This window comes from Rana temporaria, chromosome 6 (genome assembly GCF_905171775.1).
Source record: "Rana temporaria chromosome 6, aRanTem1.1, whole genome shotgun sequence".
NCBI lineage: Eukaryota > Metazoa > Chordata > Amphibia > Anura > Ranidae > Rana > Rana temporaria.
In genome coordinates this window covers 115,020,226-115,032,826 of record NC_053494.1, presented here as the reverse complement: position 1 = coordinate 115,032,826, position 12,601 = coordinate 115,020,226, and the positions used below count along the sequence as shown (strand labels likewise).

The window sequence follows — 12,601 nt, the reverse complement described above, 5'->3', positions numbered from 1 at the left end:
CCAGAGCAGGTGGTGGGCCTGCCTGGTTATCAGTCTGATGTTCCTGTGAGGCCAGGTAAGGTTTTTTGTTTTTTTATTTGGTGATTAGCATGTGTGGGTGGGGGAAGGGAACATGTGCCAAGTGTGTGGATCCTCAAACCTGTGATTGTTTGGTGTCTTCCACAGATGACCAGGAGATTGCTGGGCCATCAGGCCAGGCTGCTGCACCACCCCAAAGACAGGAGGCTGCTGAGGAGTCCCCAGGGGAGGGGAGTGGCCAAACCTCCCCTCATGAGGAGGCTGAGGGGGAGGAGGATGAGGGGGAGGAGGATGAGGGGGAGGAGGAAGAAGATCTCCATATTGGCCGGGAAATCATTATTGCCACAGATCTGATGACATTTGACGATACCCTTGAGGCTAGCCTTGAGGCTCCCCTTGAGGCTCCCCCAGAGGCTCCCCCAGAGGCTCCCCCAGAGGCTACCCCAGAGGCTCCCCCAGAGGCTGGCACCAGTCAGGCCACCATCAGAGGTAGCCCCTCCCACTCCTCCCACAACATGCCGCAACCCACAAGGGTCACTCTATCCCCTCCTACCTGGCCACAAGCCTCAGGGGCAGGCAGGATGGCGACCCAGGACACCAGGGTGGGGTCTGAGCATATGCCGGCCAGTCTGCTGAGGGACAATGCCAAGCAGACCCGCAGTCTGGGTGACATCAAAAAAACTATGGCCAAGATGGAGCACAGCCTGGATGTAATGAGGGAGTCACTCAGTGATGTGGCCACCAATTCATTGGGTGTCATCACCTGTTTGTGGTCCCTGCATACCGCCACAACAGGCGTGGGCCAGGAGGTGACTGCCCTCACCCGGGCTGTGCAGGACAACACCCGGGCTGTGCAGGAGAACACACGGGCTGGCCAGGCCAATACGGCTGCCATCACTGACTGCCTGACCAGGATAGCAGTGGCCTTGGAGGGCAGGCCAGCCGGAGGTCAGACACCAGGGGAGGCTCCTCCCTCCCCTGCTCCCCCCCAATGAAGATACTCCCTCCCCTGCTCCCCCCCCCAATGAAGATACTCCCTCCCCTGCTCCCCCCCCCAATGAAGATACTCCCTCCCCTGCTCCCCCCCCCGTGAAGATCCTCCAGGTGCCCGTGGCCGTGCCCCTGCCCGTGGGCAGCCTAGACGGAGCACTCGCCGCCGGACTTAAATACCAGGGGTACTTTTTTTTTATTTTTTTTTTTGGTTTTAAAATTTGGGTTATTATACTGTACTTATGATTTGGTTTATGTGTGTGAATGATGTGTGAATGTGGGGGGGTGGCATTCCTGACAAAATAAGGCTGTCACCCTCAGTTTTGGTGGAGAAGGGATCCCCAGGACCAGGGAGAAGTCATCCTAGGTTCCTGAATGGTGTATGAATGCACAGTGACATAATTGGAGCCGTGGCGGGGCGTTACTGCTCCCAAGTACCAAAGGGGGGGGGTACTTGGATCTAATCCAATTCGATGTGCATGTGATGTGTTTGTGCTAGGGACCACAGTGGTGTGCATTCATGCATTCTCATTGTGACATAAATCATGTGCGTTTCCAGAGACAAAAACATTCTCAATGTGTCATTAAACATGTGCGTTTACTGTGCAAAGCAACATTCTCATTGTCACATAATTCATGTGCGTTTGCAGTGAAAACAAATAATATCATTGTCACATAATTCATGTGCGTTTGCAGTGAAAACAAATAATATCATTGTGAGATGATTTCTGGCCATTTACTGAGAAAAGATGCCTTCTGCGAGGCGTCTCCTGGCTACTGTGCCCTCAGTAGACCGGGTAGAGTGGGCTAGGGGGGGATTGCCTGGGTGGGGGGTCAGGTCAGCACGTAAGTTAATCTCCAGTCCCCTTCTCATTGCAAAGTTATGAAGAATGCAACAAGCCCCTATTATTTGGCACACAAAGTCTGGGGAATACAGCAGTGTACCCCCAGTCTTGTCCAGGCATCTGAAGCGGGACTTCAGCAGGCCAAAAGTACGCTCCACTACTGCCCGGGTGCGAATATGAGCCTCGTTGTAGCGTTGCTCTCCTGGGGTTTGGGGGTTCCTGAATGGGGTCATCATGTGAGGTCCCAGGGCATATCCAGAGTCACCTGGAAGGGAAAAGACAGGAGGATATTAGTCATGCATGTGCCCCATGTGATGTCTGCATCATGGGGGGGGGACAGTCATACCTGACACACATGTCACTCACCAACCAGCCAGCTGTCTCCATACACGTTCTGCTCCAATTCACGTGATATGTTGGTCTGCCTAAAGATGTAGCTGTCATGGCACGAACCTGGAAATTTGGCACACACATGCCAGATGAGGCCATGGGCATCCACGATTACCTGGACATTGATGGAATGCCAGTTTTTGCGATTCCTGAACAGGTGCTCTGTATCATGGGGTGGCTGTAGTGCCACATGGGTACAGTCAATGGCCCCAATGGTCCGTGGGAATCGGGCAATCTGATAGAAGTCAGCCATGCTCTTCATTCGCTGGTCCTCCTGGGTGGGCTTTTCAAATTGACTGCCCATGCGTCTCAGTATTGCAGGGACAACCTGGTGCTCACACCTGCTCATCGAGGACTGTACCATCCCAGCCAGACCTCCACATGTTCTCTGAAAAGACCCAGTGGCCAGAAAATGCAGGGTGGCCATAACTTTAATGTGAGCTGGCAGGGCATGGGATCGTTGGGTTGGGGTGTTCAGATCATCCTGCAGGATCCTGGTTAAGTCCAGGATGGCTTCCTGGTTAAATCTGAAGTTGCCAATGACCTCAGACGCAGTCATGCCAAAGAGATCTTGGCGTGGGCGGTATATCCTCTCCTGTGCCCTCCTCCTCCTCCTCTGTGCCCTCCTCCTTCTCTGCGCCTGTAAAGTTGCGAGTGCCGTTATAATCATTGATGGCCCAGGGATTTTGGCAGTCACAATGAAGTCAAGCAAAGAAGTGTTGGCAGCTCTTCCTAAATGGTGTTGCTTCAGCAGACCTTTACAGGGCTGGTGTAAAATTAGGGCTGCTTTTATAAAGTCTAATTTTGCTCCAGAAAACTAACAGGTGCGTACAGGGCGTTATCTACGGCGCACAGGGCGTAATCTACGGCGCACACACTTAATTTTGAGGATCGCCCTATCTCCCTCATTTGCATCTTTGCCTATCAAATAAAGCGGCGTGACTAGCGTAATTTGCGTCAGAGGATGCGCCGGAGTAATTATTTTAAGTAGGACGGAAAAACCGGATTTTTCCTTTTGAGGATCGGGCGCAAAGATACGCGCGGAGTAAAATTAGAAATCTCGAGTTAAGTCGGCGCATCTGCTTTGTGGATTTGCCCCAATGTTTCATGTTGTTTCAGACTGCCCAGATTTTTTCTTTACACACAGAAGTGTATCCCTTTGATCTAAGAAGGAAGTGTTAGTTACAATGGCCCAGATTCTCAAAGGGCTTACGACGGCGCAGCGCCATGTACGCCGTCGTAAGTCCTAATCTGGGGCGTCGTATCTATGCGACTGCTTCTTAGAATCAGTTACGCATAGATATCCATTCGATCTGACAGGCGTAAGGCTCTTACACCGTCGGATCGTAACTGAATTTTTTTTTCCCCCGCTAGGTGGGGCTTCCGTTTTTTTTTCCACGTCGAGTATGCAAATTAGCTAGCTACGCGAATTCCCGAACGTACGCGGGGCCGACACAGTAAAGTTACGACGTTTACGTTAGGCTTTTCCCGGCGTATAGTTGCCCCTGCTATATGAGGCGCAACCAATGTTAAGTATGGGCGTCGTTCACGCGTCGAAAATTTATAAAATTACGTCATTTGCGTAAGTCGTCCGTGAATGGTGCTGGACGTAATTTATGTCCACGTCAAAACCAATGACGTCCTTGCGACGTCATTTAGCACAATGCACGCTTCATTTAAATGAAACACGCCCCCTACCCACCGAGTTTGAATTCCGCCGGGTGTTTTACGCTACGCCGCCGCAACTTTACAGGCAAGTGCTTTGTGAATAAAGCACTTGCCTGAAAAACTTGCGGCGGCGTAACGTAAATAAGATACGTTACGCCCGCCCATTTTTGTGCCATTTTACGAGAATCTGCCCCAATGTTTCCTGTTAAAAACTTGGCAGACTGCCCAGATATTTTCTTTTGATAGCTGAAAGTCTTTCCACTTGTTATATGAAAGAATCAGCAAACTCTGCATTGGAGATCGTCAGGGGGTTGAATCGAGATCACGATTTTTTTAACAATTAATTGTGCAGCTCTAGCACGGTATTTGCGCAGCAATTTTTCAAACATGTTTTTTTGGGAAAAAAACTGTTTCATTCATTAAAAAAAAACACTAGTTCGTTAAGTTATCACAATTTTTTTTGGTATCCTAAACGATGCTTTAATTTTTTATTCAGGTTACATGTTTAGAGTTACAAAGGAGGTCTAGTGCTAGAATTATTGTTCTCGCTCTAATGCCGCGTACACACCATCACTTTATGTGATGAAAAAAAACGACATTTTTAAAAACGTCACTTTAAATGACCGTGTGTGGGGGAAAACGTTGTTTTATGTCTTGTAAAAAACGACAAAAAAAAATTGAAGCATGCTTCAATTTTATGTGTCGTTTTTCAAAACGTTGTTTTTTACTTCACAGAAATTGACCGTGTGTAGCAAAAAACGACGTTTAAAACGACGTTTTTAGACCCGCGCATGCCCAGAAGCTAGTTATGAAGCGAGCTTCAATGGAAAAACGTGGTGAACGTAACCTCGCTTTGCTAGAGCATTGTGAAAAAACGATGGTGTGCAGGCAACTTCGTCTTTGAAAATTGAAGTTTCAAAAACGTTGTTTTTTACTTCACAGAAAATGTCGTTTTTTTTCATCACATAAAGTGATGGTGTGTATCTGGCTCTGATACTACCAGTGCCTACCCAGCCACTGACTAGTATCTCCCCCCAGCCTGTCCCCCACACACCCTCTCACCTGCTGACCTGTGGATGGGGGAATCAATCCTGCAGTGTTATTGTGTTCTGCCAGTGAGTGCAATGATCAGTGTTGCTAACTATAGCTGGCAGCACTGATTGTTTTGGGAAAAACCTAACAGGCTGGTTGTACTCAAGTCAATTAATAGATTGACTTGTGTAAAACCAGCTAGCCCATAAATAGATCGACTATGGCTGGTCTCTGCATAATTGGTGTAATTTCAATCCATGTATGACCCGCTTAACCACTACGCAGTCCCTAAATATCCTTCCACTCCTGTACATAGTGCTCACTGTCATACTCTCCACACTCATCTCCTGTACATAGTGCCCACTGTCATACTCTCCACACTTCTCTCCTATACATAGTGCCCACTGTCATACCCTCCACACTCCTCTCCTATACAGAGCGCCCACTGTCATACCCTTCACACTCCTCTCCTATACATAGTGCCTGCTGTCATACACTTCTCTCCTGTACATAGTGCCTGCTGTAATACACTTCTCTCCTGTACATAGTGCCCACTGTCGCACCCTCCACACTCCTCTCCTGTACATACTGCTCACTGTCATACCCTCCACACTCCTCTCCTATACATAGTGCCCACTGTCATACCCTCCACACTCCTCTCCTATACATAGCGTTCACTGTCATATCCTCCACACTCCTCTCCTATACATAGTGCCCAATATCATACTGTCCACATTCCTCTCCTGTACATACTGCCCACTGTCATACCCTCCACACTCCTTCTCCTGTACATACTCCCCATCATACCATCCATACTTCTTTCTGGTATGTATTACCCTCTGTCATACCCCCACACTCTTCCTGTACATACTGCCCATTGTCATACCCTTCACACTCCTCTCCTGTACATAGTGCCTTTTGCCGTACCCTTTGCACTCCTCTCCTTTACATAGTGCCCACTGTTAGACCCTCCACATTCCTCTCCCTCACCTGCACATACTTCCCACTTATATACCGTCCATACTCCTCCTCTATGTCGCTTACCCACAAAAACAGTTCTTTAAAATTATACTGAATATCCTCAATGTTACCAGCTCTAGAATGGACACACTTTTGTTAGTTCAACTAAAGGAAATCTCAGTTCTCATATTTGTTCTGCCCCATTATTAGTACTCATTTAATTTTGTGATTACTACTATGATGTATAGAGGAACATCGGGGATCTCAGCTACTCTAAATATAGCACTTATATAAAAAAAGTGTCCCTGAAAATATTTTTTAAATGTTGGCAACTGTGCACTTAGGCACTGCCCAAGGGCCACTGGGTCAGTAGGGGGCCCCATGAGAGGCTCCTGGGATCCTGTTATATTAAAGTGGTAGTAAACTTTCCTGACATTACTACTTTTTAGAGGCCCTGGGGTAGGTTATGCCACAATGTACAAGTATGCACAGCATATTAGCACATTAGGGTACACTTAAATTTTCAGACTGAGCCCTCCAGTGCTGCGCTGTGATGAATCAGGCGGGCCCAGGCACTTCCATCTTCACCTGGTCTTCCTTCTGGGTTCTGTGCCTTTGGTCACATGCCTTGGCCGGGCTGCGTTCATGTCATTCCCACGCATTTATTTATTATTTATAAAAGACCCCACCAAAATCCTCAGCACCAGGCCCATGATGTTCTAAATCTGGCCCTGCCTGTGGAGTCTTACTCTCCGGGCCCGGCTACTACTGTGTGGGGAGCGGAGGAAGATCACTCCACCAGGGAAGGCAAGGAGATAAGCAGACAGGTGGCTGGCCGGGGCTTGAGCCAAGACAGAAGAACATGCAAGCGAAGCTGAATTGGCATGCACCTGAAACTGGAGAAATATTCCCTCTGCTCCGACCAGCACATGATCATCAGAAAGGGGCACAGTTAATGGAAAAAAATACACCCCCCCCTAAGCTAGTAGGAGCGGGGGAGCAGGGGGCAGGGGTGTGATTCCGATTTTTTTTTTATTCTGCACTGACTGTCTTTGAAATTGCACCAGCCCCTGTTCAAATCCAATCCGGGGACAAAACCGGGGACAGACTTGGTCCGGGGGCAGTGTCCGCAATCCGGGGACTGTCCCCTGAAACTGGGGATGTCTGATCACCCTAGTATAGGACAAATATAGAACTGAGCCCAATGACATGTCCACTGCAGGTGTTCCTTATAGAGGCACATGGAGGTCTGCAGGCACCCCATGGCAACTCTGATTTTAAAGGCTGAAGGTTAGCACTTCTGCCTAGCAGTATTAAAGTCATCAATTTGAATCCCAACCACAGTGCTATCTGCCTGGAGTTTGCATGTTCTCCCTGACCCTGTGCTTGCGTGAGTTTCCTCTGGGTGACCGGTTTCCTCCCCCCACTCTAAAGGACATGCTGGTAGGTTGATGGACTCACGCACGGCCATGCAATTTTCAGTTAAAGCGACTCAGTACCGAATCGCAAAAAATGGCCCGGTCATTGGGCAGCCAATTCTTCTGGGGCTGAAGTGGTTAATGGTGCTATATAAGTTCTAAATAAATGAAAGTAAAAAAAAAACTTTTGTGTGCAGCTTTCACCCCAGTTCCCCTAATACTTAACTGAGCCCACCCTTGATGCTGCAATGTGCCTGAGAGCATCTGCTCTCTCCCTCCTCATTGGCTCAGCAACAGCAGTAGGGGCCATTGCCTCCCACTGTTGTCAATAACAGCCAGTGAGTCCTGCTCTGTGTGTCAATGGATACATAGAGCAGGGCTTGGTAGCAAACATGCACAAGGACCCCATAGCAAGCGGCTTGTAATGGGGACACTCTGTGTGTGTGGGGGGGAGGAGCCAGGCGAGGGACTTGAAAAAAGAAGGATTGGGGCTTCTCTGTGCAAAACCATTGCACAGAGCAGGTAAGTATGACATGTTTGTTATTTAAAAACAATAAGAGTACCACTTTACGGTATAATTAAAGCGGTTGTATAGTCAAAACATTTTTTTTGTGCCACCTGTAAAGCAAAAGGCATAAATGAGCTAGTATACTAGCTCATTATGAAATACTTACCTTAGAACAAGGCGTCGGTATCTCTGCCGGTCCACGCCAAGGGAGATGACAGATGACATTTCTTCTCGTTGTGTCCTCCGGGTATCGCGGCTCCAGCGCTCAGCCGAGAATCCCCAATGCGCATGCGCAGCTGCAGTCAGCTCATTGCGAGGGGAATATCTCCTAAACCATAACGTTTTAGGAGATTTTTTTTACTTACAAGTAAGCCTTATTATAGGCTTACCTCTATGTAAAAGTAAAAAATTTGACTATACAACCACTTTAGCGGCAAAACTCTTTTTTTTCTCGTTTTGGATAGAGTGAAGAGGGATTTCAACACTTGCATGTGTTAGTATGGCGATCTGAAAGTTTTTTCGCTATAGTGTATACCCAGCATTAGGAATCATAGTGTGTGGATTAGTGGAATACATTTTTGCAACTGTTAGATGCCATAAAAACAAATCAGAGACATTTTAACTGCTAAAGAATTTTCCAGCTTCTTCCTCTTCTTCCTGCTCCTTGTTTCCTCTATATCCTCTGAGGCCTCCTGTCCTATTCTCACAATTGTAGTTACATCACACTTGTGACTTATTGGACATTCAGTTGACAATATTTTTCATCCCTAAGCTGGAACATTTCTACATGAAGATTGATTTTATACCTAATAGATACATTGTGTGGACTATAATGTGTCTTTGCATACAGTGGCTTAGTCAAAAAGGATAAAAACAACGTTCAAAGCGCTATAACACTTACAATATAGGCCATCTTTGACAGATCCTAAAAAAATCAGCTGAAGTAAGATTGGTAGTATATGGGTTGTATATCATCATTGTTGTACATAAACCAAAAGATATAGGGATCAGAGAATGGGCAGCGAGCGGTTGCAGGTGCAATAACAGGTGCGGTCCCACACTGGCAACACCCCTGCAAAAGTGTGAACATAGGCTGATGTTCACAGAGTTATTTATGTACACCACTTCCTGTCTCTGTGTGTCTGGGTAAGGGTTATACCATAATACCACCTATCCTGCTATGAAGGAGCTTCCACTAACCCAGGCCAGAACCAAGGATTATTAGGCAAGTGTTGTCCATAGCTTCTGAGTGTATACCGTGTTTCCCCGAAAATAAGCCCGGGTCTTATATTAATTTTGGCAACAATAGTCCCAGTAGGGCTTATTTTCGGGGTAGGGCTTGTCATGTGCTGATTTCTCCCCCAATCTCCCTCCCTGCCTGTCAGGAATCCCCAGTGGCCAGTGGAACCGAGTAAAAGTGCCTGCAAAACTCAAGAATGCTCTGGATTACATTATCAGATAATGAAAACTGTACCTTTCTGCAATCCATGTGTGACAAACACCTTCACATAGCGCCACACCCTTCTCCAGCCAGAGCACTGCAAATGGATGGGGGTCCGATATCCCCCACAGAAGAGAGCTGGCAGAAGAGAGGAGAAAAGCAGCAGGACATCAGCTGAGCACCGCTATGCGCTTCCATGGCCTGCCGGAGCTCTTGTTCCCGCTCCGAGCACTGAGGGGGGTCAAAATCTCCTGCTGACAGCAGGCTGAAGAGAGGAGAGAAGCAGTGGAACATCAGCTGAGTGCCGCTATGTGCTTCCATGGCCCGCCGGAGCCCTTGTTCCCACTCCGAGCACTGAGGGGAGGTCAAAATTTCCCCACTCACAGCTGTCTGAAGAGGAGGAGAGCAGCGGGAAGCAAGCTGAGCGCCGAGCGGCGCTATACCAACACACACAGCCCACATCACATACTGCGCTAGGTCTTATTTTTGGGGTAGGGCTTATATTGAAGCCCTCCTCGTCACACTCATGAAGCTTGCGGCGTGCCCACAATGCCGCCTCTTAATGGGCAACGTATATATACGTTAATCTGCCCAGTCGTGCCTTTCTGCCGACGTATATCAACGTGACACTAGCGTTAAGCGGTTTAAATAGATAAAGTTTAATACCAGAACATGAAAAATCATGTGGTCACTATACAAAGAATTGTTGCCTCTACATGTTTCGCCATAGTCATGGCTTCTTCTGGAGCTTTTGTAAGACCTTATGTATAATGTCACTAAAAACGAGATAAACAATTTTAATGAATAATCAGAAAGAAGGAAAAAGGAAGGGAAGAAGAGGACACTGGTACATACAAAGACCCAAAAGGGTCTGTCATATTTATAATTCATATATTTACATGGATACATTAGTGGTCACTTGGTGGGCCTTGAGGGTCCTTTGGAACCTTGATCACATTTGGGATGAGAGTACATACATCAGACGATCTATTTAATGTTGTATTAATGTAAATATATGAATTACATGATTATGGCGAAACATGTAGAGGTAACCAACTTTTGTATTGTTACTGCATGATTTTTAATGTTTGGTATTAAACTTTATCTATTTTAACCATGTTGGTTTAATAAAATTATGAAATTTGTAATATCAATTTGATTAGCTTTTTTGCACCTCAAAACTCCCAATTTTTTTTCTTGGTAATTCTTTCAATATATCTATCACTGCCTGTAGTTAAACCTCTTGTCTCTGGTATCAAACCTATTTCCTATGCGACAATAATGTTCTGTGAATCAGTTAAGACCACATCAAAGCCTTAATTTTAAATGTTTCTATTATGTGTGTTGATGTAATAAACTTTGTATGTGACTGGTACAGTATACTTGAATTTTGTTTGTTTGATATGTAAATTGTTATTTTATAATAATTACTACTAAAAATAATGAATGATTAAATAATTAATAATAAACGTTTTGGCACCTAGAATATATGGGTGTGTTCTCATGATTTAAATGAAGCCTTGGAGCTCTAATAATATTTTGCCATAGAGGCAATTTTATAATACTGTGGGTATATTGCTGCATAGACAACGTTTTGCTTTATCTTTCAAGTTTAGGTTTTCTGGATTCCTAAAATTGACAGTACACTCAAACTATACTAAAGGATTAAAAAAAAAATCCTAACTATTTATTTTAATGCTGCTGCACTATACTATTAAGTAACTTGCAAACTCCTAATACAAGCATTTAAGCACTTGTAGTCATGATTTATCATAATTATCTGTTTACGTCAAAGGGAAGTATCCACATAAATCTTACAACTATATAAGGAGATCAGGTTTTAACATAAAGGAAGGAATTGTTATTCCGCTTACCACTTTTTGTTGTTCTGACTGTTAAGTCATTAATTGCACAGAGCATGCAAATGAGACCATCTGACCTGTGTTATACTTCCTGCATTTCTGAATTTATAAAAGTAACAGGTTACAATATGCATTAAAGTTAGAGAAAATGAAACGCAACAAAGTCATATATCCAAGAAAAACACATACCAACAGTAAGGAGAGCATTCTGCAGTGTACCAAATAAGAACTCTCCTCCCCCCACTTCCGTGTAATGTGCTGCAGAGCTGTGGATTATGTAAGTGCAGATAGAGAGTCATGTTCAGGTGAAAAAAAAAAAACAGTTCAGCATGTAAAGCACATGCAATACAATGATTAAGATATGTACATATTGTACTGGGCTTTTCATGCCTTTGTAAATCATAGGCAATGTAGAGAAGGTGGTTACTTGTAATTTTCCACAATAAAATCATATTTTTCTTTTTTTTTTACAATGGGCCGTTCTCAAAAGCCTACTTAAAGTGGTTGTAAACCCTTATTTGTCACTTTTACCTACAGGTGAGCCTATAATACGGCTCACCTGTAGGTATCAAGAATATCTCTTAAACCTGTATGGTTTAGGAGATATTCACCCTGCAATGCGCCGCTGATTGCAGCAGCGCATGTGCAGGGGGGATCCTCGGCTAAAGGACCGGCATCCGCTGGACCTTGCCGAATTTAAATCTCCCGCGCACACGCGCGGGAGTGACGTCATCGCCGCTCCAGCCAATCACAGCGCTGGAGCGGCGATACCCGGAAGACACGCCGGAGCAAGATGACATCTCGCTCGGCGTGAACCAGGTGAGTTTTCCTCACCTCGTTCCGAGGTAAGTATTTCATAATCAGCCAGTATGCGGTGCATACTGGCTGATTATGCCTTTTGCCTTGCAGGTTTAAAAAAAAAAAAAAAAAAAGTTTATGCAGTTTGCAACCGCTTTAAGTTTTTGTTTTAGGATTCACGCCTGTGAATGAAGCAAAGGTGCTGCAAATATGTTACTCAGAGTAGCAAAAAAATGTGACCCCCCCAACACACTATATACAACACATTCTATACAATACTATAAAAGTATATACTGTAATTATAATGATTAAAAAATTATACAATGAAGAAGTAAACACACACCAAATGTGAAAAATAGAGTGCTCTTTACATTGGCCAGTGCAGAAATGCCCAATTACAATGATGGCCATTGTAGAACTACCCCTTTACATTGGTGGTTAGTAAATAAGTGCCCATTACATTGGGGATCAGTGTAGTGTCCCTTTACAATGGTGGTCAGTGAGAGAATGGCCCTTTTAAACTGATGGTCAGTGAAAAGATAGCCATGTTACATTCATCGTTATAGGTAAGAATGCTCTTTATAAGGAGCACTACACTGATATATATCAGTGTAGTGCCTCTTTAGATAGGTTGTAAGTTGGGTAACAGTCCACTTATATTGTTGGTCTGT

The 12,601-nt window shown here is 45.3% G+C and overlaps 1 protein-coding gene across 2 annotated transcripts in view; it reads right to left on the bottom strand.

The window, feature by feature from the left end:
* The window catches only part of LOC120943731 (caspase-8-like), a 44,356-nt gene extending 32,837 nt beyond the window's left edge, over positions 1-11,519 (bottom strand). The window contains exons 1-2 of one of the 2 annotated variants that reach the window (XM_040357215.1): positions 11,322-11,518; positions 11,145-11,231 (exon numbers count right to left, since the gene is read on the bottom strand). The gene's annotated coding sequence lies outside the window, so the exon portion shown is untranslated. Of the gene's footprint in view, positions 1-11,144; positions 11,232-11,321 lie in introns of both variants that reach the window. The other variant, XM_040357216.1, reaches the window with a different exon arrangement.
* Between the last annotated feature and the right edge of the window lie 1,082 nt (positions 11,520-12,601).